Here is a 19,849-nt window from a genome sequence, read left to right as displayed (position 1 = left end):
ATTATTAATATTTATGGGTAAGTGTTATGGGACATGATCAGCGTCTATGATTTTTTTAACGCAGCAGACAGTGGAACATTAGAGATTTTGGCATTCTGAGTAAAAACGCTAACCATGTCTAGGCTAGTAGTTTCGCCTAGACCAAAGGATCAATATTGTACTATAAAATTATGGGAAGGGCCAAGTATTAATTTTGAAAATTACTCGTTGCCAATATACATTTTCTCATTAAATATTTAAATATATAAATTGACATAATTACATTATTAATCAATTTGAAAAAAATGTGTACAATTTTACAAACAATCTATACAAATCGTTAAATTTATTATTATACCTAATAATATGAGAACAACATTATTATTGTAAAATGTATTTATTTGTAATTTAATTTTATATTATTTTGACGTAAATGGACGAAACTTCTTTATTTCTTTAAAATCACATTGCTTATTATAATTACAATAGAATCACAAACGTATATATTTCATTTTATTTTTTCAATTTCCCAATTGTATAATAAATTTAATGTTGACGCAGGTCACAACAATTTTGTAAACTGGTCGAGTAGTAAGTACCTTTGGTCTAGAAGCTACAGAAAAAACGCATCTTATATTTCAGTATTTTAACCATTCGTAATTTCTTTATAATCTATCAACAAGATAAATTTGCAATTTTTAATCCCAAAATTTTCTTTACTCTCGAGTTTCAACATTTAAATAGGTGCTATTACCCATTCTTAGTATGATATTATGCGTGTTATACTTATGTTATATTTATATATTATTATTATATTATGTATGATTGTATATATTTGATATGTATATAGGTATTACTGTATTAATATGTCATAATATATACCTATAATATATTATATTGTATTGTTTTTTCTCATTTTAACGAGTCGTATACTCATATATTATAATTAGGGTTCGGATCTTGTCACAAATACTTCTTTTAGTGTGAGTATATATAATAGAAAAATAATTCTTATACTTAAAAACGTTTTGAATTGTTTTGATTTTAATGAAGTAAACTTTATTTTGCTTTTTTCCCTGCTTGATTCCTTTTTTCTTAGTTTTTACATAATTTTCATGAAAATTTAACATAATTTTATGTATATATTATATTTCAACTATATTATTATTATCAAAAACTAATATATTAACACCCAATAGGATGAGTTTTAAAGTAAGTAACTTGGTCAAATATAATATGGTTGTAAATTCCTTTTTTAATATTTAATTTAAATTTGTTTGTTTTAGAATTCAATTTAATAAACCCTTTTTTTGCTTTTTTTTTAATACAAAATCCTAGTCCTAATTAAAACAAAATATTAACGTTCGTTAAATTACACTATTATGATATGAACACGTTTTCGACGGAATTGGTTTGACATTTTGATAATATCCAAACAATTCCGTGTCAATAATTATTCACTACGATTTGTGACTACAATAAGTATAGTAACAATATAAAAAGTATTTCTATTAATTTTATAATTATTAAAGATAAGATATGATACAATGTATCAAAAGAAGTTTCTAATCGATTGTTTAATTTTTCATTTGATATTAAGTATCTAAAACAACAAAAACTACTTTATTACTTTATACTTAATATGTTACATTGATAATAACGAAAATAATATGTTACGTAACTTATTCTTTCTAATATTTAATTTGGTAAGAATATTTACTGATTGCTTTTACAATACATTGTAATAAAACATTTAAACATTTATTTATTTTGACAAAAATAAAATATGCATAAATAAGGCAATAAAATCGTATACGAATGATACATTCATTAAGCTCAAGCTATAAATAGAATATATTCTACAGATACTCGTATGAGTAATTAAAAAAAATTATCAGCATGTGCATTTTTATATATTTATTTTAATGGTATATTTTTATTTTATATTACTATTTCTTCAAATGTAAAAACAACGTTTTTTAATTCAAAATTGCATTAAATATTTTAATGTATATTAAACTTATTTATTATATTATATTATTATATTTAAACTTAATTATTACGACACCGCCAAAAGAATTAATATAAGAATTAATTTGAGTACGAACATTTTTATTTTTTTACTTATAGTTTATACACATAGCCACATAAATAATATTTCATTGATAATTTACAGTTCACATGAATTAAATAAATTATTGTAACCGTAGAGCATTGATGAAATTAAAAATCGACGTAGAGTGAAAAGCTTAAATGCTAATAATGAATGGTTTTAATTGAATGAAACATAGTTATATAATGATATGGCTTTATCTTGATTTCATAATTTATTACTTATGATTCATTTAGACTTCAAAAAACTTGTACCATATGATTATTTTCGTGAAAAACTTTTATTAGTATTTCACTTGTAGACATAGTGAAACTGTGTAGCTCAATTAAAGTGTATTTCATTCGAGCACTAAAAAATAAATAAACCAAGGAATGTGAATATTCCACTCAACAAAATTATCCGTGCATAATTATTATCTGCGGTTGTAGAGTTGTACACGTTTATAATAATCAGAACGTGACATTTTACAAAAATGTCACGGAAAACTTATAATTTAAGTGGTGACAATAACTAAATAACGTCTGAAAGGATTATAATTCATAACATTTATGACAAACATCAAAATGTATCAAATCTCGAGATTTGTGCTATTATTTATTTTTTTAGTTATAAACTACTTATTTATTCATATTGATATCTACGTATAATTACGATAATGTACATTATGTATTTATAAAAAACCTGGCAAGACATTATTTTCGTAAAGTTTATATACAATATATACGCCGACAACAATACAAATTGTTTTTAACAAATATATTTTCTTTTATGAAAACTTGTGAATGATAAGCATACACAACCACTTAATTATAATTGTATATCAATACCGTTATAGTTGTTTGAAATCTAATATAGACGGCTATTTTTTACGGCACTATTATCTGTTAAACTCAACGGACTCTCCAGTCCACTATTACAAATACCTAATAGGTACACTCTCGTTTTTAATAACGGCAACATTATAAAATGCATGATTAATCGATTTTCACCATAGTCTTTTATTTTCGATTTTAGAAAAAAACATTGATTTCTTTTAGTTCTATACGAATGCATTGTCTTTGAACAATCAAGAAATTACATAGTCACTTTATTGTCGAAACACCAATATAAAATCAGATAAAAGTACCATATATGAGTTAATTTAATTAATAAATCATATAATTATATAAATTACTTAAGTACCTATGTATACAAAATAATAAATTAATTACAAGAATTAAAAAAAAAATTATGAGTATTTTAATAAGTTACTTTTATTTTGTTTCCATTTCTGCTGTAGGTAGTGATATTACATTTAAAACCAATGATCAATCCCCCCAAAAAAAAAAAAAAATGCTGACATTTAATCAACACTATTTTCAATTTTGGGTAAGGAAGTAATAACTTATAACAACTTAAAAGTTGTTATACTTTATTATTTTTTTTTTTTTTTAATAATGTTGGTAATTAATGAGGAACTTATTTACTACAAGTAAGTACCCTTGGAAAATCTTTTTTGAATTATTTATTTTAAAATAAAAATTTAAAACGCATTATAGATTTGATACTTATATAATAATTACCCAAATAAAAATAGAGCTAATTATCAATTCTAGACATATTTTTTCTACAATTTTTTGTGACGTAGTAATTTTAGCATTTGGCACTAAAAAAATAATATTTTTTTCAAGCAAATAAAATTGAATTGTCGTACAATAAATGGATCAGAGGATACAGATAATACTCAACATCCGCGGGATATTGATCCAAGTTTAATATTAAATTAAAAATAAGGTGTAAGCAGGTCGTCACGTGTATTTATATATAAGTAGACGAAAATATTAATACATTTCGAGCAGGTGTAAGAAAATAATAAATATATAGCTGTAATACGTCTATACAAGTAGAATAATCCAACACTGAAACATGTGCGGGATAATATAATAATAATAATAACAACAATCATAATTCATAATATAATAATAATAATGATATACGCTAACAAAACGACAATAATATAGAAATCATCCAATTATGATGACAATAAGTAATAAGAAACACGTATATATATATTTATATAAACGGCGGCAGGAGCCCTTTGTGCACTTTGACGACGAACAACAACAATGACGATAATAAAATAAAAACAACAATTTCTCTGATTCGTATAGAACGTTGTGGTGTTGTACAGTTGATGATCGATTCGATAACCCTTTTTTTCGTCGACAACCGTTTCTCTACGAACGAGCCACCAACGCCGCCGCGTGGTCGCGCTAACTTGATCATTACGTCCTACAATTAGAAAGAGAGAGTGATTCTTTTTTTACTAATGTTTTTCTTATTTCTTATTTTATTCTCAATAATGATAATAATTAGAATAATGTATGCGGTGTGTAACATCGAACAAAAAGATAAAAAAAAAAATAAAAAAATAAAAATCAAAACAAAAAACTTGATGGATGGCGAAAGTCGTAGGCACTGTGTTGTTATTATATTATTATTATTATTATTATTATGCATGGATATATATATATATATATATATTGAGATTCAGGTACCTATACATATTTCGCACGTGTCAATTACCGCGTTATTATCGCGCGTGTATATAATACACAGACAGACGGCCACGCGCGTATGTATATATGGCATTTTATATAACGGTGTGGTTGAAGATAATAATGATATGCACAAAAAAAACCATTGGCGCCTCGTCATTTGTGCATATTAAACGCAGTTAAATGCTTGTCAATTATAACATTATTATGTACCCGTCATCGAAATCTAGAGGTACAAGTGATGTCTGCAGGTTACCGTTAAAATAATCGTTATTATATTATTGGGTAATGGGCATTGTTGAGTATGAATGTATTTCATATTATACATTCACGATCGCAGTTTTAATGAGATATAATAACATTAAATGTGATCGTTTTCAATCTAAAAGACAAATCTAGTTCTTTGGACAGTTACATTTTTAAATGATAAAAAGTCAGCAAGCAGAAACCGCTTTACTGTTTGGTAGGTTTCGAGTGGATCACTGTAATGCACAATGTATTACATTTATACGAAAAACGATTCTGAGTGGCATTCCATGTTATGATTTTTTTTTATGTTGTTGGGTAAAATAATTTATTTTACTATTATACTCGTAGTAATACAATAGATTGAAATCATTTTTTCCTAAAACATTGCACTATAAATTAGAAATTTATAATAATTGGATAGAGTATATGGGTAAAAGTTTAAAATATACACGAATAATGCAGTTTTTTAACTATAAGTAATAAAATAATGAACATATCGTTATTAATAGCTTAAATCAAATTTGAACTTAAAATAACTATAGAAAAATTATGCTTATCTAGTTTTTAGATTTTTAGATTTCAGTATGAGATACTTATGAGAAACTTAGTATTATATTTGTGCGCCTTAACTATAAAAATTGCACTTTTTATACACACTTTTCAACAGTAAAATAATTTTAAAATTTTCATGATTACCAAGAATTTAGTCAAAAATTGAACTAGAAATGACTATAAAAAAAATGTGTCAAAATATTTGTACATATCTATAATATAAGAGCACAAATTGCGTGACATCTTATACTAAATTTTCAAAAATTTTTATAAAGTGAATAAATGATTAATTTGTTTTTATTAATTTAAAATGAACATTTTGTGAAAATTTAGAGTACTGTTCTTTTTAAAAGCACACACAAAAAAATCAACTTTGTTGGAAACTGAATCCGAATAAAAATTCCTCCGTTTAATGTTAACTTTTTTTCCTGGTTATTTTAAAATATATCGAAAATATTGACCTCACTAATAAGTACAAACTAAATCCAATTCACTATTTAAAATAACCTTCAAAATTGAAGCATTATTCAACTATTTATCGTGTATTCAAAATATAAAAATATACATCATTGTAAAATCAAAATCAAATAGTTCCGCACAAAATATTAAACAGGATGCAGTAGCGTTTTTATAGAGTTAGCAGACAGCTGGTCTGCACGGTCACGGCTCAATCGTCACTCTGCTGCAATGATGCAATGTCAAGTTAAATAAAATAATTTCCAACATTTAAATAAATTCTTTTAAAATGTATTTTTAATATATTTATCATTTTTTTAAGTTTACCTGTACGGTGTATTATTGTCTTATTGAAAACAAATATCCGCTAAGCGTCACAATACTGTAACAGTTAATTTTTTATCTGTTACAGCAATCTGTGACGAGAAAACACAACTACAACAATAAATATATATTATACACGTAAATAAAAGTTATATTAAAACACAATATTACATATTTTGTTTCTTTTATATCTCGTTAGTTGTTCATTTTTGAAAACTGTTTACGATATTCTTTTATGCCGATGATAGTTCGTTTTGATGTAAGTACACGGTAGGCACACATAGATTAAAATAATAATCTACAATTTCTGTAAAATTCTACGTGACATATTAATACATTACCTAGATAAGTATGTAACGAACAGTAATCGATTATTATCACTAGAGTGGTTGCTTCGTAGTTCATCGCAGTTAATAATCCATCGCAATGTAGGCATACGATTCCACATCCTCTCGACTAACACTCTGGAGACTACAGTTCATCAGAACCCATAGAATATAATACAACAACGCCAGTTCGCCTTTCAGAAAACGCGTTTGCATAAAAATCTTAATTGGACCACTGATAGGTATCTGCGGCATATATATATATTCATGGCCATGCCCAATACAAAACGCGATAAACTTTTAAATTGGTATCATGAAAGCCGACCACACAATAATGATTATGAGTGCGTCGTAGAAGCAAGAAGCGTACATATATAATACACATAATAAAGATGTTGAACGTTTTCCCTTTTTTTTTATCTCACGATGATTATTATCATAATATGATGATGATTGTCGGTATCCGAGTCATCCTCGGTCGAAAACAAATGTGTACAAGTTATCAGTAGTCAGTACAATGAGATTTACACCCGTTTCTGAGTTTCTCCACTTGTTCCTCGAGAATAATAATTGTCTTCGTTTGGATGGCCCAAATTTATTTTCATTTTTCACACGACTTTTATAACAGTGCAGTCTCTCACGGTCTAACGTGTCTTGATATAACGCAGATACACAATCGTATCGACATATTATGTATCGATGTCTGTTCATTATCACTGTATACCTACAAAACAGCTCTATAAATCGACATCAATAACAAAATATCAACATCTAAGAATGTTTGCAACACCAACAGATACGTCCGTTTAAACTTAGGGCAAAACACACGTAACGTATAGGAACAAATTCAATGTAATATTTTTGAAAAATCTAAAACCAAACAACTGAAGTACGCGTTGTATACAGTGAAATAAAATTATTAATTGACATTTTGAATATATAAGAATACCATGAGAACACTGTTAAAAATTGTTTTCTTTTATAATTTTGTATAATTTATATTATTTTGATTTTAATTCTTCGAACAACCAAAAATCCGCAAATGTATCGTAACGAATGTTTTTCATTTAGGTACCCAATTGGCGCTTATAATATATAATTTAAATTGTACTAATATAGTCATTTTATTTTTATCAATTAAATATTTAATAAGCGCTTTTATTTACTTAACTATTTTAATTTATATTTACAACAGAACTTTATATATTAACTAATTTTTTACTTTTTTCAACTGTATCTTAGTTAATAGTTATAAAGAATTGTCCTGTGTAATGTTAAATATATTATTAGTTCTGAAAATTAACTGTGAAAACATTTATGAATTACTCATGCATATCCATCGTTTATTTCCAATTTTTTTTCTGTATCCTGCAATATTTTTAAATATAAATATATATATATATTTATAAACTATCAAAAAAGTTTCCCAGAAAGTTGGTATAGTGTGACTAATTTAATTATATTATAATTTATAATGCACCTATTCGTTGTCTTCTTGTTTAAACTTGAAATTAAACTCGATTATAATAATAATATAGCTAATAGCTACCACATATGAGAACAAATTTTAAATAGCCATTGAAAAAATATTTTTCTTCCCTGTAGAATTAAAATATTTTTTTCTTTCCTCCGCCTCATTAACGAACATTTCTTTTTTTTTTTTTTTTTGATAATTTTCTCTACAAATAAAACTATCTAGAAACCGCAATTCTGTCACCCATGTTCAAAATTTTCTTTTTAGTCGTAAATATAGAAACAAGTAGGTCAATGCGATTTGAACCTTGTTCTGTGATTTCGAGTAAATAAATACCTACTATAGTTGTTATTATCATTTGTTATTAGAATATTAATCAATTTGAAAGTGATTGCGACCAAACATTACCTACCACAAAATGTCAGCGTAACATCGATTTTCTACTAAAAAAATCATTTTCGTTTTTCAGCCGTGGCAAGTGCACGGATTTCCCTAGAGTTACAATCATAATAAATTACGAATAATTTGTTTCTTATACATAAACTTTATTCTGATAAAAAAAAAATGTATATAAGCTCAATATAATTTTAACGATTTATTACGATTGGTCTCTGTTATAACGATTACAATTCAGTTTCTTCTGATAATTATTTTAATTAATCACAACGTTCTTTCAAATATTTTTTTGAAATAATCAACGAACCATATCACAAATCTTACATATTGTTACAAATACTTATAAACAATTTTAGTATTTTTTTTCCAGTTTAAACAATAAAATATAAACACTAAAATAATATGTTATAAGTAAATATCTACATATTAATATATATTCATTATAATTTAATAATAACATGTTTATTTGGTGTAAACAACCAATAAGATTATAATACATTTTGGAATTGTGAATATAATTTAAATAATTATCCACTTCCCAGCTTTTTAATATATTAAATCTTAATGAATAAAATAATCTGTTTTAATAACTAGCATTATTTTCTATACACAAAAAAAGTATAATATAGATTAATTTAAAATTATTTATACTATGAACATACAGGTACGTGCGTTATTGCCATATTTTAAGTAGTATACACAGTATACACATATATCTATAATATTACAATATTTTGATTTTTGGCAATATTTTCGGTAACATATCATGTTGTAAATAATAGAAAATTAAATCACGGTTAATAAAACTAATAAGATTATAATATAAAATATATCCTTAAAAATAGAGAACGATGCGTGGTCTTCGCTCAGAATTGTTTTTCATTTACAATAATTTATCGTTGGATTCAAATCAAACATATCTTCTATTAGAATTATTTACAGTGATGTCCATAATTATTATACTAAAGATAGATATTATAATCCAAAAATATTATACAATAAAGTGATTTTGCCGATTTTGAACGATAAATTTAATATTCTATAGTCGAGTTTTGTAGTATATAGTAATATAAATGTACAATAAATTAGTACTGTGCGTCTCTGCTTATTAACAAAGTTCAGTAGTTGGTACATTAACCTCGTAAAAATAATTACACACAAAACTGAATTAAATAATACAATAATAATGAATAAGTACGCATTATAATAATTGTTGAGTATATTAGTAACGACCGATTATATTATGAACATTTATAGTTTACGTGCCCGAAAAATGACGAAGGTGTATAATTTTGTTGCAATTCTATATAGTCTGATTATTTTAAGCATACTACTTATTGCCTAAGTAGGTACCTAATGTCTTGCGTAAACAGTAAACACGATAATTAAACACACGTCCACCTGTATTAATAATGAACGCCAGAACATCCAACAATAGGCATTTCATATCCATGTATGTTATTAGCTAACTATAGAGATGAATTATTGCATGAAGGGCCAGGGGTACTAAAGTTATGTAATTTTAATTGTTGGTGAGTATGAATAATAAAATTATACAAGTGCCTAATTTTCAAGTTGTAATATTCAATATTTTTGCATTTATACTTACTTTTTGTTTTAATCATTAATTTTGTAATTATTATAAAATTAATTATTTTTAAACAGTTTGCAATGTTTATATTCTGTAGGTATTTGTTAATTTATACTTTGATATAATTCTTTATCTTTTCTTTCTAAACCTTTTGCAAATTAAATCAGAGCATGATAATAAAAGTAATTCTTACAAACATATTTAATCATTAAATAAATAATTATGATTAAAAATTTATTTAATTTAATTTTAAATAAATTTAATAAAATTTTAACATTGTATTTTAAATAGATAGTTTTCAAAAAATATAATTTCAACATATAAATTAATCATCATTTCACGCAAAATCTAAAACAAAATAGTGACACTTCAAATTCAGTATACCTTAAGAGGACGCTACGCCCGCATGTGTTGTCTCTGTTTTATAAATGGTAAAACATAGCAAAAACTGTTTTGTGTGGTTGAGAACCAAGAAGGTCACAATCCTTATGAAATGAAATTTTCACAACATAAAAAGGATAACTTAAGCTGTGAAATATCATTTTAATTTTTCCAACATCGGAACTACAAAAAAAGTTATTCAAGTTTGAAAAACACAAAAACAATGGTTTTTGAACCAATAAGAACTTTTTTTGATATCACTTATACAGACTATATAAAAACGATATTTCACGAATAATATATTCTCAAATATATTGAATATATAGTCTTAACTATCACTACAGCTTTTCTGCCCTACACAAAACGGTTTTTGTTATGTTTTACATTTTGAAGATGTAGACAACACACGTGTAACGTCCTCCTCTTACCAATTAAATCACATATTAAAAAAAAAAAAATACCGAATGAAAATGGGTATAGATACTATAATATTAAAATATTTATACATATTTAATATTTACAATAAATAATAATAGTTAAAAATTATTCAAATATATCATTTGAATTTATTTGTAATTAATAATTAACACTTAAATTATTCCATTATTAATATAATTATGGATAATTATTTTTATTGAAAAATCAAAAAAAATTGCAATAAAATAAATTATAGACGTAACATCACGTTATGTTGTGTGTGTGTGTGTGTGAGAGAGAGAGAGAAAAACTAATTTTTTGATCTATATTTAATATATCAAGCGGTTATTCTCAGCATTCTCAGCAATTCAGCACCGCCCGGCGTCTGAAACGGCGATCGTGAATTATAATATAATTTTAAGTTAAAAGCTGCGCTGAAACATTATGAACTCCAATGGTTCAATAGCTCAATTAACATGACAAATCCTATGTGAACCGTTTTAAATTCAAAGAAACTATAACACTAAACGTCGAAAATGCTAGTCTATATGGTTATATATCAATTATTAGTTAGGTATAGACTTTCAAAGTTCATCATATATTATGCACTGCTCGTATTTACTTACCTGTATTACAAATAATCCTAAATGAAACAGTAAAAATAATAGAATATGGTAAAAAAAACGCTTGTGAAGTCAGAGATCAGCATGTAAACTTTCTGGATTTTCAATTTTTAGACATTTATTAATCGTATGCAATATGTATGTGTAATGTATTTTATTTTCATTTTCATTTAGTGAGATGGATCTCTGAAACCGGAGACCCGATTTTGTTGTTTGGGGTCTCGTTAGATTCACATTGGCTAGGAGAAGTGCAGTACAGATTTTTAGAACTTTATACTTTATAGTTAATTCACTACAGAGCTTCAAAAAAAAAATTAAAACACATTTTATTGAGCGTTTAATATGGCATCCTTATGGTTAACTAAAGAGAATATAGTTTCACCAACGTACTTACACATATACAATTAAATAATAAGTATTTAATATGATACAAGTTTATATCCGTTAGCGCTTCGAGTTTACAAATTGTTTTCTTTGTGACTTTTTAGTACACATTACACACGGACATTAGGTACACATACAAAATTATACAAGATGCCCGTGGAGTCCCGCGCGACTGTACTACGTTCACGAATTGATTTTAACGAAATCGACGCATAAATCCATACACAGATGACTCGCAAAACCACCTACCATGACGTATTATCTATACGTATATTACATTTAATAGGATTATATGTCCGTGGCAAACCATATATTGTTGTTGTTTTTTTTTTCATTATTCTTATTATTGTTTGCGCGAATAAACAACACATTGATTTCATACGTTGTTATTACTCCATTTCCTCTTTGCCTTCGAATTCTCCCGAATCATGCTAACGAAAATCATAGTGATAATACCGATTTGTATAAGTCTGAGTTAGAAAGGGAGAGTATTGTTATGATATTATATACACATTATACGAATGATTATTATTTTTTTTTTTTTTTGTATTTATGTAATGTGCCGTTGCCTCTCAACACAATACACTGTGATGTATATATTATAAAAATATTCGTATGACGACAACAAGTCCTCATCACTTTTTGTCCGGATTTTGTGTATAAAGAAAATTACTTACAATAGACACGTACACGTACATATTATATACTCTATGGACAATAATATTATGGCATCGTATTAAAGTCTACTTTACGTTTACATTAAAATACGTGTAAAAAGTAAAATTTCTGTGTAGCATTAGAGTTTGTTCGTTAAGAACCAAAAAAGCAAATTGCTACAGGATATTGTAAAAATAGCTCGTGTGCGAACACTCGCCTCGCTGCAGTGCTCATATTATTACTATTACTATTAATTTTAATTTTATCAATAAAAATGGATTTACTGTATAAACCATAAAAACTGTATGATAAGCTACATATATTGACGCAACTATAGTTGGGGGGGGGGGAGTAAAAGAAATTTTCCATTCCCCATCAAAAAAGACCAAAAATTTTTTCTAATAAAATTTGACTATTGTTTTGGAATAAATATTATCATCAATTAAAATATTTTACATGTATTTTATATAATGTTGGTACTTACATTGAAAAAATAAGTACACCTATTATATTCCTAGCTATCTGCGAGTAGGCACTTTACTTTTTGTGCACTCCCAAAAATATCGGTCTATAATTGTACTTACTACTCTTACATACATATACTACAGTAAAACTTCCGTATAACGTAGTCGAATAAGCAATAAAAAAAAATCGTAATATAGAGGTATTTATTTAATAGAACTGCGTATTCATTAACAATGAAGGTCATAATTCTTAAAAATATTTCGTTAAGAGGACGTTATACCCGCATGTGTTGTCTGTGTCTTATTAATGTTATGAATATTTTAAAGTTGTAATATTTTACATAGCTATTACTCACTTTAAAATTATAATATCAATAAAAGCATATGATAATTTCTAGATACTATTTTTACCTTTAAATTTGATAATTGATAAATTTACTCTAATATTAAAGCTAACATCACAAAATGTGTTCTGCTGAACGAAAATTTGCTATGATCTATATTAGTAAGACAGAGACAACACATGCGGGTATAACGTCCTCTTAAACGGAAAATTTCGTAAAATGGAAGTTCGTTTATGGAAGCTTCATTATGTATGTATTATATTTCAACAAGTTTTGTAAACTATCATATTATAATATAATTATTATCATTATTATTAATATATTAGTGTAAATCAATATTTGTAAAATATAATATTTTTAATTAAACCTAAGTAATTTGAACATTTTAATAAAATCTCAAGTTTTGTTTCCCATTATAACTATAAACTAAAGTGGAAAAAACCTCAAAACATGACGAATTTATAGTTATTTAATTTAAACGACTCAGTATTGAAAACTAAATATTCAATAGTTCACGATTTTTGGAAGAATCTAATGAGAAAATATTTAAAACCAATTTATTACAATACACAAATTCAGAAATAATAAATAAACTAATAAGTCTATGTATAATATAATTAGAAGTCATGGTTCATGATACTGCAGTAGGTACTTCTAATTCTAGAAGAAAAGTAACAATAAACATAGAACTATTATAATAATAACTATTTATAAATTATAAATTATTGTTAAAACTACTTAAAAAACATATAGAAATAAAAACAAAACACCTTTCTCCGCTCAGACTTAAAAACTAGATGATATAAATTATAAGAAAAATAATTTAATTAAATAAACCATCGTTTTTAAATCAATTATTGATAATTATTTTAAACTTATGTAATTAAAAAAATGTTAACCTTTAACTCTTTAAGGTTCTTTGTCCAAAACAAATTAATCAGTTCGTTTACATATTATAATTAACCTTTCAAAGAATGTCTTTTTTTAAAGCTATTTTTATATTTCGAAAATTATAAGCCTAGCTCTTTTTACTTTCTAACTATAGTTTGAACGTTTAATAATACCACGATGTGTATTGTTTTAAGCATCATTACATTTTAATCAATTAATTAAATATTATTTATAAAACTTTCACATTTGATCTTAATCGATATTTTTTTTTTTTTGTTTTAGTAAACATTGAACATTTTACTTAAAATTATTTATTGTTAAAAGTGCTAAGGAAAATTTTCAATTATTGACATAAACGTTACATTTATTGCAACTATATCGATTATATTAAGTAAAAATGATATAATAAAATATAGTCATCCAGTCATCCCTTTATTTAGTGTCCAATACATATATGATTAAGTATACCAAAAATTGGAGCAAAAATTGTTTTTGCTTTGTTTATGCATATATTACCTAGATAGTAATTATTGTAATTAAGAACTTGGATACCTACTTGTGTTACTTGTGTATAAATATTGCATTATGTGTGAAAATATTTTTAATACGAGTTTATTAAATCGTTATTTTAAGTGAAAAATCTTAGTTAAATTAAACAAATAGTTTTCGAACTAATTAAATCATGATTTTAATATTTTTTCGTAGAATATTTATTAACTTTTAAATATCTAAATATAATTTATGTACAATAGTTTAAAGTTAATAATATCGTTTGTTGGTAATAATCACTCTTTCAACCGAAATTATATTATAGATAATAAACGTACTCGTAAATAACTAGGTAGATACATTGTGAAATTTATTAGAAATTCAAAAATAACAGTTAACGCGGATCATTATCCACACTAAGAATGACGTTCAAAGATATAAATATACATTTTCGTGGGACTTGGGGAACTAAGAAGAGGCTTGCACTCAGATAATTTTGAGACATTTATGGTCTTTCAACCGAATCGTAATTTCCCCCTTCTCTTCCCCCAACCATTAAAATGTCACTTTCGCTCCCGTTTATCTGATTTACTAATGTCGGTACCAATCTTAGACTATCTTAGATTATGCTGGTTGTATATATAAAATATGTATATATTACTTATAAACTGCACACAATATTATTTATATTAAAGTGCTTGCTCGTTTCTATAGGTACACGTATTGACATATTATACATAATTTATATCTAATCTCAACAAATAATTAACACTTGTAGTATATGATACCTACCTGTATGATGGGCACATGTAAAATTCCGCCACAAGTATCTTTTTTTAGTATAAACTCTGTCAGAAAAAAAATAGGTAAAATTGAGTTTGTGTAAACTCAAGCGGAAAAGAAAATTAGGCAACATTATAAAATTAATACCTATAATATATATAATATATTATTAATTAAAAAAAAAAGGTATAATTTTTATAATAATAATATTTAGGCATTTGGCGGAGTTTACAATCACCCCTGGATTACATACCCGTAGTACCCATTTGTTGTTTAACGAAAATTAATCGAAAAAAAGCATAATATATCATGGTCATAGTATTAGAGCATTGATATACACCGCTGTCCAAAAATGTAATCAAAACGACAAAATACGTTCTAATATAATATAGCCACATAGGTACCAGGGGCAGCTCCAGAGACTTGGTTAGGGGAGGGCCTTAGTTTAAATTTTTCTTATGATTATAGGTTTTTCATAATATACATAATATAGATAGCACGCACATACTGTCATATCTACATATTTGTACATGTCTATGATAGTCGATGGTATAATATGTTTTTAGCTTATAATTTTTTTCAACAATATACATTTTTTTAGAAATATAGGCCTGAAGGGACCGCGGCCCCTAGGACCCCATCCCTGGAGCCGCCCCCGATAGGTACTTACCTAACTAAAGCAACTAGCACTCTAAAACACGGGGTGCTAAAACTGTTGACAGTTTACCAATTGATGGTATTTCACTTAAATAATAATTGTTAGGTATAAAAAAACAAGGGGTGCTAAAGACTTTTTTACAAAACCTAAGAAGTTCTCTAACCGCGGTTTACTGATACATCACCTAGCTGGTACTAATGGTACTTATTGCTTGTGGGTTGTGATATATAAATGAAATAGGTAACTTAGTCGATTACAAGGAAATAAAAACTTTTTTTTTACCAAACAAATAAAGTATAGTGTTGAGATGATCACCAAGAACGGCAAGAACGATTTGTGAAAATTATATACATATGGATGATTTACCAAGCATGCTTGGCCCTATTTTTTATTTCATGATGAATTTATTCAAACGCTTGGTGAATCGCCCTGCACATTATTAATTATTTTTTTGTTCAAATATATACAGTGATACAGACAGTAAGTCCAAAATTATAAATTGGGTATCATCTGAGTGTTAATAAGTTGTAACATATATATATATAATAACATTAATAACAGTTAACAAAATGTATTTAATAGAAACAGAAATTATAAAGATAGAGATATTTAAAGACTGCTATGACTAATCAAAAACAATTGTATTATCCATAATCATAAAAAAATTGACTGTAGAGTTAAGAACATAATTTTTATTGGAGAATACAATTTTTTGTAAAAAAGTTTTGGATCTCTAGTATTAAGAGGACGTCGACGTCGTCGCACCCACGTGTGTTGTTTTTGTCTTACTACACACGTACGACATAGTCAAAATGCATTTACGCAGTCTGAGTAGAACTCGCTTGATTTTGATTCTTGAGTAAATATACCTATAAAAAAATTAAAATATGACAATATTACGTAGAGCAAGACGCTGAATTTTTTTTAAAAAATTAAAATTTTGAAAAGTTAATGGTAACTTACAAATTTTAAAATTTTTGCTAATTCTAAACGATTATAAATTATAATGAACGTTATATTGGGAATAGTGGAAAAAACTTAGCATCCTGCCCTCCAAAATATTGTCATTATTTAATTTTGTAATAGGTATATTTACTATAGAACTAAAATTAAGCGAGTTCTACTCAGACTGCGTAAACACGCTTTGACTATGTCGTACGTGTGTAAGACGGAGACAACACATACAGGTGTGACGTCCTCTTAAGAAAATTTTAATAGGTACTACACATCTCATAGCAACTGCAACAATATGTTTATAAACGGAATAGATAATTTTAATTGCATGTATAGAACGATGCTAATGCACATGGCTAATAATAATTATACTCAACTCAACTACTATAATAAGTCAACGTTAAATAATTTTAATTCCAAAAAATGAGGATTTTTGGAAATATTATACTTTATGATGTGAGCATAGTGTGTACTGTATTTCGAAATTGTTTACTTTTTATACTATGTATAAAAAATACCAATAATAAATTATAACAATACAAATTGTGCCCCAACACAATAAAATTTTTTTTCTCGTTACTCGAAATTATATTCGAGGGGGGAGAGGGGATAGAACTACAACCCCCCCTGTATACGTGCCTGATTGTGTCTACCTCAGATTTACACACTAGACCAATAACAATTTAACAATATATATCTACCTAATAAATTAATAACAGATAAAAAAAATTATTTTAAATAATAGACATATATCTGTAAGTAAACATAATTAAATATTTAAACTGCAACACCTATATCACGTCATACTGTACAATGGTTAGGTACGATTCGTACAGAACCTCGTATAGTTATACTTAGGTACATCTGAAATAATTCAAATAACTAATGCTTATTATGATACTATCGATACATATACCTATAATTATTATTTGAGACTCGAATAACCAAACTTTTTGTTCAAAACTTAAAATATATATCTTGAAATTGTAATGTTGTTCTTATAGGTAATAGGTACTCAACACTTTGGATTACGCAAAAAAACTTTAAATAGGTACAATATGTCTATATATTGTATTCTAAATATTAAATGCAATTATAAAAAATACATAATCGTCATAATCAATCAAAAACATTATTTTCTGAGTCACTCAACAATTTAACAATAATAACCATAATATATTTATTATAATTTATAATAAATAAATTTATTTTAAAAAGTAATAAAAAATGATTATAAAGTATTTTTTAGTATTTTTTCATTATCCCAGTAACATTTTAATTTAAAAACATTTAAATTGTGTATCTGTATATAATCTATCATACCTAATACCAACAACAATCTACATCAGTAGCATATCACATTTATGGCACTTTGTCGTACACTTATGTCCACAAAATTATAAAAAAATCATTAAAAGGTAACCTTTTTTGTACATATTAAAATACATGAGCCAAGATGTTATGCATTTTGCCTAAGTTTTGCGTAAAAATAGACACAATAGATCATTATAAAATCAATTCCTTTTAGACTCACTCCAATCACAATTCAAAAATAAGTTGGTCTGATAAAACACAATATAAAACGATTCAGAAATTAATTTTGATTCAAATATCAAAGATACAAACTCTTGAAAATTTATTTGAACATACCTTTATATCATAAATATACCTTCATCTTATTTAATAATATAAGTATAAGCAATAATGTACAAAATTGTATAAATGTTCTATTGACAAGAAATTATAGTTGACAATATTTTTATATCAAGGATAAATGGTTAATAAAACAGTAATACATTCATTTTCAAAAAACCTTCAATTTAATTTTGAAATTACAATGCATAAACAATTTAATGCAATCTTAAAGAAAGCAAACAAAACTAATTTTAATAGTTACAAATTAGAGTCTAAAATTTCTATAGGTAGCTAATATTTATACATACAAATGAACAATTATTTTAAAAATCTGTTTACTCAAACAGTATTTTTTAAACGTTTTAACCTATATTTAACTTAATATTTCATGTTGCTAATATATATTACAAAAACTTTTCAAAACATACTATATTAGTATGTGCTATATAATTTAAAAAATAATATAATATACTTGCAATGTTATGTTAAATTTAGGACATAAACATTATTAATACATAAGAAAATAATACATAAACAAAATAATTTTATTTATATTTAAATAAACTGTTATTTTTATTATTTTCTCAATAATTATTTAAACATTAGGTGTTTTAATCACATTTATAAATTAATTTTAACAGGTTTTAAATAATAAATAATTTCTGTGAGGACTAATTATTTACCTCTATCATCTTAACTTAAATTATTCTAATTTATAACTTTAATGTTGTTAATACTATTAAAATTATCTGAATATAACAAATTTAAACTTGTATACAATTAACAAATTTAGTAGTATTATTTAAAAAAAACACATAAGAAGACATAATAGGAGTATTGAATAAATTACAAAATAGGAATATGTTATATTTATATTCAACGATATTAATCATGAATTGTAAAATACTAAATTTATATTGTACATACATAGTAAAAGTTTTGTGTTACATAAAAATTGTATTATTTATAACTTAAAAGGAATAGGTAGAGCACACTATATAAAAATTAAGGATATTTGATTATGATAAATAGATAAATATAGTATACAAAATGTATGATAATTATTATCTTTTTCAATAATCTATTAAATATCTACTGACACACAAAGAATATTAAGTTCGCTCCAACTTATTTTTTTATTCATTTACAACTGTATTATATTAATATTAATT

The sequence above is a fragment of the Rhopalosiphum maidis genome, chromosome 2 (genome assembly GCF_003676215.2).
Source record: "Rhopalosiphum maidis isolate BTI-1 chromosome 2, ASM367621v3, whole genome shotgun sequence".
Lineage (NCBI taxonomy): Eukaryota > Metazoa > Arthropoda > Insecta > Hemiptera > Aphididae > Rhopalosiphum > Rhopalosiphum maidis.
This window is presented reverse-complemented; position numbering follows the sequence as displayed.